We start from the raw sequence: 11,029 nt of genomic DNA, 5'->3' as shown, positions 1-11,029 counted from the left end.
GGAATATTTCCTCTAATGATGCAGAAAGCAATCCATCTGTGTTTCCATCCCATGTAACTCTAGGTCATGTTCTCATATAAAGCCACCTGTGAGAGTCTACCCATCATGCTGAGGGATCTCCCTCTGAATCTCAACATTGTGTGTGAGCCAAAGGAACACTGCCACATGGGCTATTGGTCACTTTTGGCTCTTGCTACATGATAGACCTATCTTTGTTTTTTCCACTGTATTTCTGTCTGATATCCATTTTGCTACTGCTTCTGTGTATCCCTAAGCATTAGAAACAAAATTGTATGATTCAAAGTGAGTTTATTAATTGCCTGATTCATTAGTGACAAAGCATCCTTAAAATTTATAATTCCATAATTAAGTAGTTAAGCAATATTATATTTTGTCTGTAGTGGTTAAAGGTATCATTGTGTCTTATATGAAAGGTTCATTTTGGTATCAGGAAGATGTGGATTCAGATACTAACGGTGGGATACACTGGGTATTTGACCATGGAGGCATACGCAAAATAAAAAATAGATGATTATGGAAACTGACTCAGTCAATTGATTATTATTAAATAAGTTTATTTAAGGAGAAGGAAGAAAGAAGCATAGGGAGGGATGCTTATATGAAGGTGTGGGACATATAAGCTGGGTACTAGAGATAGAATATAGATTGTATAGGAGGGAAAGCATTGCAGTTGGTTGAGCAAACATGAAAGTGACATAATTAAATTTTCATTTTAGAAAAAAAATGAAGCCAGAAGTATGCATTGATTGAAGTAGAAAACTCAAAGAGCCAGACTAGTTATGAAAAGATTTCCATAATCTAGATATAAGTTGTTGAGGGCTTTGTTTCAGACTGTGGCATTTAGAATGGAAAGCAAAGGTTAATCAGAAAGTCATTTCAAAGGAATTAGGTATAGGACTTTATGAAAGAAGTTTAAAAAGGAATGAAAGAAGAAGCAATTGTAATATGTACAATTCAGAAAATGTAGAATGTCCAAAGAGCAGCTGGCAAAATGAATAGAGCACAGAAGAAAGACAAGGATTGGATGAAGGTAAAAGAGGTGGATAATGGAAGTTAGTGTGATCACCAAGAAAGAATAGAGAGAGAGAATAGAGGGCCTATGACAGAGATTTTGGGCTATCTAACAGTTTGGGGACAGAATATGGAAATCCAGGGAAAGGAATATGTCTCCCAAACAGAAAGGGAAGCAAATACCTAGGAGGAGAGATATTCAAGGGCATCAAGTGCTGTGGAGGTTAAGAAAAATAATAGTTAAGGAAAGGTCATCCATTAGGACATCACTGTTAGCTTTGGAAATAACAGTGCCAAATTGAATGTAGAGTTTGAAAGATAGGTCACACAAAGTTGATGAATGAATGACAGTAGAGAAAGTGAAAGAAGCAAGTGTAGACTTTTTCCCTTGGAGTATGTGGAGTGGAGAGATAAAGCATAATAGACTGTTGAGATGGTAGGATCAAAAGAAAATTTCTTCTTAAGGATGGGTGAAAGTTGGGTATGCTAATAAGGCAGCAAGGAAGGAGTCTATGAACATAAAGATAATAAATATAAAAGAGGGGATTATTGTATAGGCAAGTACTTCCAAGAAATAAAAGAGAATGGAATCAAGCTTATGCAGAGAAGGGGTTGGACTTGGCCAAGAGAAAGGCTATTTCCTAATCAGAGACTGGATGAAAAGAGGAGAGAATGAGGGATAATATTAAGGGATAGTGAGATATAAAAGAAGATAAAAGGGAGCTTCTGGTGAATCTCTTCCATTATATTGGTAAAGTGTAAGGGGCCTCGTCCATGGATGTAGGCATCCATGTTGGAGATGGCAGAGATATGCTTCTAGGAGAAGACACCTTGATTTCCCTTACTACTTGGGTAGGAATAGTCTTTTTCTTATTGGATATATAACTGGAATGAACTGCATCTTTAAAATTGAAAGACTGTATTGTGAATTTCATTGATACAATTTTATAAAATTTACAAATTGTATAATTTGCACTATGCCAAATTGGGACAGTCTCTTTCTTTCCAGCAGGTTACATGGTGGTGAAAGTCATGTTCACCCACAGCACAGGAACCATGAAATAAGTGAGTTTGAGGGAAGAGCTACTTTCTCCATTCCCTGCATGTGGCTTTTAGGTCCCACAGTCCTGAAAAAATTGATGTTTCTTTTGTTCTCTTCAGTTATAAACACAGACAATGGAGTGCCCAGATCCAGGAGCTCTAACCCATGGCAACCTCAGCAATAGTATTCCAGATTGGATGTTGTTGCCAGTCCAGATAGGAAGTCCTGAGAAGCCAGGGTGCCAGCATATCATCACAGCAACTCTTTGGACTTGGAACTTCGTGGGTCCATGCTCTCTATATAGAGACTGATTTATACTCTTGGTATAAGGGGGATTATGACCTCCAAGTGCTGGAGGGGTATTTATATGTTTAATCTTAATATACCTTTGAAGTAAATATTCCCCCAGACAATCTAATCTGACTGTTAAGCAACTAAATGGAAGTGAGGTACAATTCAATTATATCATTCCCTAAAATTGGGGGAATGTAATCAGTGAACTTGAGCCAATGGAAGAGATTAAACCCTTCCAAACACCCTTAAGATACTGGACAACTCAGGCAAAGGAGTGAAATGCATTATATTTAGCCTTCTTTCTAGTCAAATTCATTTGAACTCAGGAAGACCAGTCTTCCTGCTGCACCACCTAGCTGCCCAATCTCCAGTCATTCTGATCTATATCTTGCCATTAGACTCAGTTGCCTCTAGAAGAGAAAGTGAGGTTGGTGATTTTTCACAGTCTTTCCTCAGTTAAATCCAATTTCCTTGCATGTCATGGTATCACCTCCCCGTTAGTATGGTCCTTTTCGAGAATGAAAAACAAACAACAACCACCTGGATGGTCATTGTTAAAAAAAAAAAAATGAGACAAAGAATTTTTTTTTTTTTTGCTGGGAGAGTGAGGAAGGGTGGTGTGAATAGTTTGAGAAGAGAAGAGAAGATTTGTAGTAGATTGTGGGAAATATGATACAGAATCAATTAGGGAGGAATAATGTCCTAAAAGCACAAACTTCTGCAGAAGAAATCACTTTTTGTGTAAGTCTAGGTATTATAAATTTCTGAAGGATCATTAATTTCTCTTTAAATTCATAGTTATTTACACATTTTTATGAATACTCTTTAAATTATTATTTCTTGCTTACTCAACCATTCATTGAACAAATGGCAGTTATATTAATAATCTCTCTAAGGTGTAGAACAATTGACTTTTGATCTTTGTGCTTCTGTCTTGAAAGGAAAGATTTTTTCCACTGAAAAACTTATGAGATAGACATACAATTGATTCCCTCCTCAAACTCCTGAGTGAATCTTTATTGTAAAGTTAAAATGACTATTTCAGCCATGTTACCTCTATTATCCTGTTCTAGAAATTGTAAAGAATAATCTTTTTGAAACCTTCAATTTGTTCTTATAGCCTTAGAGATTTGCCAGGGCCATGCGGAGGTTAAGTAACTTGCCCATGGTCAGAGCTGTTATATGTGCTAGTGTCAGACTTGAATGAGAAAAAGAAAGAGAAAGGCAATGCAGCATAGTGGACAGGGGCTGGGCCCTTGTCTTGCCCCTGACATATCTTTATTTTACCACAGGTAAGTACCTTAAAACTGTCCATAACCCAGGCAAATTTCTTAAGCTGTAACTAAGAGATGAATTACTTTATTGCATCAATCAGTCTAGTTTCCACCCAGGAATTTATACACGTGAATGAAATCACATATTTGGATAAAATAAATACACATGTACACATGATATCTCAGACCACTCTTTATAGATTTATGTATTGAATTATAGACAGCCTGAGATTTGCCTTGATGGAGGGAACTCCTGTACTGATAGAAATATAGATCATTGATACAAGTGAAACATATGTATATGTATTTATATTTGCACAGTGTCTTGTACAGAATAGATGATAAATGTTTATTGATTGATTAATTGAGATACATACAGATGTATAATTTATATAATACTATATATGTACACAGAATTGTGCAAATGCAAAGTTATTTTATATAGTTAATTCTGATGTATATTTCCATACTTGAAAAATGATTTTTATTGCCATATATAGAATAATCCTGGATTATATTCCATTAATGAATCAATTAAATCTATATATAATAATCAGGGGAGTACAAGACTACTGTAATCACTGATTTCTATTTGTTTAACTAAACTTATGTATGACCTATCCTTCACTTCTTTCCTACTTGCCACAACTATTGGACACTGGTAAATAAATGTTATCAGTCCTAGAACAAGATGAGTCCAGAATTTTGGCAAAGTAGCATAATAAAAAAAAGTCTGAAATGTTTTAATCTTTTTTTTTATAAATATGAAAATCAAAACCACACACCAAATTATTCTCTAGCAAAGGTTACAATGAAGCATAATTAGAAGTCCTAAATTGCAATATGCATTCAACAGAAAGAGGCAGAGATAAATCACAGTGCTAGAAAGAGGTACTATATTGAAAAGTCATCAGTTTACCTTTACATACGGGTCTGTGATCACTCCAAGCAGCAAAGACTTCTGCTATCCTTTGACAGGTGATACTTTTTGAACCTTGTAGAACATAGTCTTCATCACAAGAGAACTGCACAGTGGCTCCAAGGCTAAAAATTAACAAGAATAAATTTTAAAAAAATGAATTTCATCTAAAATAGATAATTGGTAGTCTTCAATTCAGAATTAGAATATTTCATAGGTAGCCCTGCCATTCACACAACAGCGAACGTAAACTAGATTATATTAACAGCCTCCTAGTTCTCATTGCTTCAAGACCTTCAGAATTGCAGCACATCCTACACATTGCTACCAAAGCAATGCTCCTTAAATGCTGCTCTGATGATGTGCCTCCCCTGTTCAACCAATTCCAGCAGTTTCCTATTGCCTCTAGAATATAATAGTCTTCTTTTTAGCTCATAAAGCCCTTCACAACCTGTCACCTATCTATCTTTCTAGTTGTTTTTTTTAAATATCATTACCCCTTGTGGACTTTATGATTGAAATAAAATATAAAACCTATAAAAAATCAAATGTACAGTCAATCAACAAGCATTTATGAAAAAAATAAACATTTTTGTCGAGCTGGTGATACAAAACACAAAATGAAACATCCTTTCCTTAAAGGAGTTTACAATTCCATTGAGGGAAACAATACGAGATCATATATGAGTATATTGAAAACATAGATAAAACTACAAAGTTCTGAATGGGTGGCATTAACAACTGGGGAACAGGGATTCAGAAAAAAAGCTTCATTTAGAAGGTGGTTGCTGAGCTGAACACTGTATCCTGCCATGGTCTTTTCTAATGTGTTAGCTAACTCTCTGATCTTCATGTCATCTGAAAATTTGATAAAGATATTCTGGAAGTTAGAGGTGAGGCAAGAGTGATCCAGGCATGGGGGACATCCAGTACAAACTACAGAGTCATAAGATATAGTGTTATTAATCATATGTTATTAATTAATTATATAATTATATATGATTAATTAATCATATATAATAACATATGTTATTAATGGGCAGCAAGAAGCCTAATTTGACTGGGTTGCAGAGTGTGAGAAAAGGTACTGGAGGATTTTCCCTTGTTAAGAAATGTTAAAGGGTCCCTTAAACTTGTCTTTTTGAGTTGCCATATTTTCCATTGCAGGAGGCCTTTAATAAATCAAGGATGAATCACTAACCCCTTCTCTCCTCCCCTGCCCAGCTGATATAATTTGTTGTTTACCACAAACTGGATTCCCTGTGTGTCCTTGGAAGTCAAGTGAGGTGCCAGTCAGTCTGTGCCAGACTGGGAAAAATGCTTGTGTAGCTGGGACCTGTGTAGACAAGCAGACCACCTTATCTTCATAGTTTAGCAGTTCCCAAGGGAAAAGAACACAGCTTTTGCTATAGCCTTGCTTCTCCTCTTTAGGAAGGATATTATCCTTTTCCTACCTTTACCGTACCTTTTCCCCTCTCATGTCAAGCACCTTTCAATGGAGATTTGTGTTTTTTCCTCCTTTCTTTGTCCTACTGCCATAAATATGAAAACTTCTGTGGAGATTGTGAACTCTTTGGCTCCCACATATATGTTCATTTCTCTTATAATAAACCTAGTTTTCACATAAGTTTTGTGAAATTGTGATTGGAACCGCCCCTGAGACCCTTTATGAAAGTATAAATCTACTTGGGAAAGGTAGTAATCCTTAAACTATTATTCATAAACACTACAATAGTATTGATAGTTACGGATAATAATTGACTATAGCATAATTCCCTGGGAAGGCTGTGGGAAAGCAGGGTTCAGAGAAGGAAGGCTAACTAAGATAGTCAAGGGGAGTACTAAAAAGCCTTTAAAGTCAGTTTTATATACTTCACATTTTATTTAGGACAAATTTTTTTACAATAAAATATCATTCCACTTCTGTCTCACCATAGGCAGCTAGCTCCTGACTTAGAAGGACTTACAGGCCTATGATTCTGGGACTAGATCAATGCCTACATTATGGCAAAAGAATGTTTTAATGACTTTAGTGATTGATAGTAAGATAATCTAGTACCTTTCATGAAATCAAACTATGATATTGAAGGGCAGTTACCAAGTTGTTCATAAAGGGACACACTCAGACAATGATCTATTCATGTCTATGGATAAAGGCATAAAGAAATGGGAAGAACTTATATCTGAAGTTAGAGGACATGGCTACAATTCCCTACTCTTCTACTCAGCACCTTTTAGATGTTGGACAAATCACATCTTTTCTCTGGAATTCAATTTCCTCTTCTATAAATCAAGTAGTCAGATGAGAAGACCTCTAAGATGCCTTTGGGCATTAAATATTATAGATATCATATATAGGTATATATATATATATATGTAGGTATGAAAGAGACAGACAGAGAGACAGAGAGAGAGAGATTCCCTCTAACATACCAACCTCCCATTTTCTAAACTTAGAAATTATATATATATATATATATACACATATTTGTATATATATATATGTGGGTATGAAAGAGAGAGAGAGAGAGAGAGAGAGAGAGAGAGAGAGAGAGAGAGAGAGAGAGAGAGATTCCCTCTAAAATACTAACCTCCCATTTTCCGTGACTTACTTCTCTACCCCAATTTAGCTATATACAAAGGTGGTCGTGCTCTTGATCATGCCATAGTCCACAAACACATCTCTTACATGTTCATGAAATCTGAATTCCCATATTTGATCACCTCTCCATTTGCTTTCTCATACCAAATTGTACTCTTTATTCATGCCATGACCTTCATTCATGGAGGTTCTCACCCGGGAACATCAACCCTACGATACCTATACTCTCCTCCTCTTTGCACCTTGATCTCTTGGTGAACCAGTTCACTGTCCTTCTCTCTTAAGTCCCTTATCCCCTTATCATATCATGGATTTTCCCCTGATGCATTTCATACTTGGGTCACTGTGCACCATCTTCTGCTTTCACTCCTACACACATTCTGCTAAATGAAGACGGAAAAAAAAAATTACAAAACTATGCTAACTAGGTTTAATACTAATTTGTCACATAATCTCTACTGGGCCCTCACTGATGTGAGGCAATCCTTTTTGTACTTCCCTCCTCCCCATTCCCTGCAATTTAACTATTATCCTACTTACCACAGCAGACTGCCCAAACCTTATCATGTCTCCTCAAATCTGCCATGGTTCCCTTTACCCCTCTATTCTCTCAGGTAAGAATTTACTGAAAAAAAAAAAATTGAAGCCATTTAACAAGAGCTTTCCTATCCCTTCTTTTTCATGTTATATCCCTCAAATGCATCCTGCTACTATCCCCTCCAATCCTTTCTCACTTGAAGAAGTGGCCCTTTTAGCCAGACAACCTATCTACTTACATGATCACATTCTATTCTGTCTTCTCCAGAATAAAGTTTCATCTACCATCCCTAATCCCCCACTTATCTTCAATTTCTCCCTGTCTCCTACTGGCTGCTAATGGACTAGCTCATGCCTTCCTCATCCTGAAAAACAACAAACTCTCTTGATCCATCAATCTCTATGAAATAGCATCCCATATCTCTTCTACCTTTTGTAGCTAAACTCCTTTAGAAGGTTATAAAAAATCAAGGCCTCTGATTCCCTTTCTCTCATTATTTTCTTAACTTTCTATTGTCTGGCTTCTGAAATCATCATGTAACCAAAATTGCTCTTTCCAACATTATTAACTGTCTCTTATTTGCCACAATCTTCATCCTTCTTGACCTGTCTGCAGACACAGACTGCTGATCACTCTTTTTTTTTTTGCACTGAATATGGTGACTTTATTGATGGTACACAATACAGGACTCTAGGCTTCTTCCCCCTACTACAGGGGTGCTTTGGAACAAGGATGTGAATGGGACATTGGATCCCTAGTATAGGAACACAGGTTAGGAATGTGGGCCCCCCCAGTGGTGGATCTCCTCTTTTTGGCTGGGGATGAAGATCCATGGCTTTCCACTTTACTCCTTGGAGGCCATGTAGACCATGAGGTCTACTACATGGTTGCTATAACCATACTCATTGTCATACCAGGAAATGAGCTTGACAAAATGGTCATTGAGGGCAATACCAGTGCCAGAATCAAAGGTAGAAGAGTGTTGCTGTTGAAATCACAGGATACAACCTGGTCCTCTGTGTAGCCCAAGATGCCCTTCAAGGGTCCCTCTGATGCTTGCTTCACCACCTTCTTGATATCATCATATTTGGCAGGTTTCTCTAGGAGGCAGGTCAGATCCACAACCGATACATTGGGAGTAGGAACACAGAAGGCCATGCCTGTGAGCTTCCCATTCAGCTCAGGTATAACCTTGCCTACAGCCTTAGCAGCACCAGTGGAAGCAGGGATGATGTTTTGGGCAGCACCACCCCCATCATGCCACAGCTTACCAGAGGGGCCATCTACTGTCTTCTGGGTAGCAGTAATGGCATGGACTGTAGTCATGAGTCCTTTCACAATGCCAAAGTTGTCATGAATGACCTTGGCCAAGGGGGCCAAGCAGTTGGTAGCGCAAGAAGCATTACTGACAATCTTAAGGGAATTATCATATTTCTCATGGTTCACTCCCATCACGAACATTGGGGCATCAGCAGAAGGGGCAGAGATGATGACCCTCTTGGCTCCACCCTTCAAGTGAGCCCCAGCCTTTTCCATGGTGGTAAAGACTCCAGTGGACTCTACAACATACTTGGCTCCAGCATCTCCCCATTTAATATTGGTGGGATCCTGTTCCTGGAAGATGGTAATGGCTTTTCCATTGATCACCAGCTTCCCATTCTCAGCCTTGACAGTGCCCTTGAATTTGCCATGAGTGGAATCATATTGAAACATATAAACCATGTAGTTGAGGTCAATGAAGGGGTCATTGATGGCCACAATGTCCACTCCACCTGAGGTGAATGCAGCCCTTGTCACCAGGAGCCCAATACGGCCAAATCCATTGACTCCGACCTTCACCATCTTGTTTCAGGGATGCGACTTAAGCAGCAGAACCTGGCGCTGAGCTTGGGAGAAAAGCCGAAAGCCTGATCACTCTTTCCTACTTGATATTCTATTCTCTTTAAGTTCTGGGTATTCTTTCCTGGTTCTCCTAACTATATGACCATTCCTTAGTCTCCTTTGTTGGAACTTCAGGTCATGCCCACTAGCAGTAGGTGTCACATAGGGTTCTGTCCTGTGTTCTCCTTTCTTCCTCCTTTATAATATTTCATTTGTTGATAATATCAGCTTCCAAGCATTCATTTATCATCTCTAAGCTAATGATTCTCATATCTACCTATCCATTCCCAACCTCCTTTATATCTCCATTTCTTTATTAGGCTTCTTGAAGTGGATTTCCAGTAACCACCTTAAATTCAACACATCCAAAACTGAACTTATCTTTTCCCCCAAATCTTCCTCTCCTCCAAGCTTCCCTATTACAGTAGAGGGCACCACCATTTTCATGGGCCCATGCTCACAACCAGGGTGTCGTCCTTGACTCCTCAGCCTCTTTCAACCTATTTATCCAATCTGATGACACGATCTGTTGGTTTTGCCTTTATAGCATCCTTTCACGCACTCTCTTCTCTCCTCATATACTGATATCATCCTGGTACAGTCCTTCATCACCTCATGCCTAGACTGTTAACAATAGCCCACTGATTGTTTTATTTGATACAAGCCTCTTCTCCCTTCAGTTTATTCTTCACTCAGTTGTCAAAGAGATCTTCTTTAACCTCAGGTGTGACCATGTCACTTCCCTACTGCATAATCTCCAGTGGCTTTCAATCACCTACAGAATCAAATATCAAATCTTCTGTTTGGCATCCAAAGTCTATCATAACCCTTCACCTCAAGCTTTGCAATCCTTTTACATCTCCCTATGTGCTCTTTGATCTGGTTACACCGACCTCCTTGCTCTACCTCAAATAATACGCTTTACCTCTTCACTCCAAGCATTTTTGTTGTCTGCCCCCCATGCATGGAATTATCTTCTTCCTCCTCTCTCTCCTGGCTTCTCTTGCTTTCTTCAAATCACAGGCAAAACGCCACCTTCCAGAGTGAGCCTTTACTAATCTCTCCTAATCCTTCCCTCTGTTAATGATCTCCAAGTTATTTTCTAGATAGCCTTTTTGTATATAGGCTTTTATCTTGTCTCCTCCATTACGTTGTGAGTTTTTTGAGGGCAAATGCTATCTTTTTCTTTTCTTTATATCCCTATCTCTTAGCATAGTGCCTAGTACAGAGTAGGTGCTTAATAAACATTTGTTGACAAAATACATATTGATTATTCAAGTTTACACATCATCCTCTAGTCAAAATCTGTCCAAATGTCTCATATCAAAATGTGACAGAAATGCCTGTCCAATACAGACGTGGTTTAAGCAACGATGGACACATGAAAGGAAAAAAGAAAATCAAAACAAAAACCTTTATGTGGAGCACGGTGGAGTGCTTGTGGTGT

General features: G+C 38.1%; 1 pseudogene; it reads right to left on the bottom strand.

Moving 5' to 3' along the window:
- Positions 1-8,336: 8,336 nt before the first annotated feature.
- LOC138155968 (glyceraldehyde-3-phosphate dehydrogenase pseudogene) lies at positions 8,337-9,603 on the bottom strand (annotated as a pseudogene).
- Between the last annotated feature and the right edge of the window lie 1,426 nt (positions 9,604-11,029).

This window comes from Petaurus breviceps, unplaced genomic scaffold (genome assembly GCF_028583685.1).
Source record: "Petaurus breviceps papuanus isolate PSGF00001 unplaced genomic scaffold, PetGlider_PUasm1.0 98, whole genome shotgun sequence".
Lineage (NCBI taxonomy): Eukaryota > Metazoa > Chordata > Mammalia > Diprotodontia > Petauridae > Petaurus > Petaurus breviceps.
Note: the sequence above shows the minus strand (reverse complement) of the source record. Positions and strands in the feature narration are given on the sequence as shown.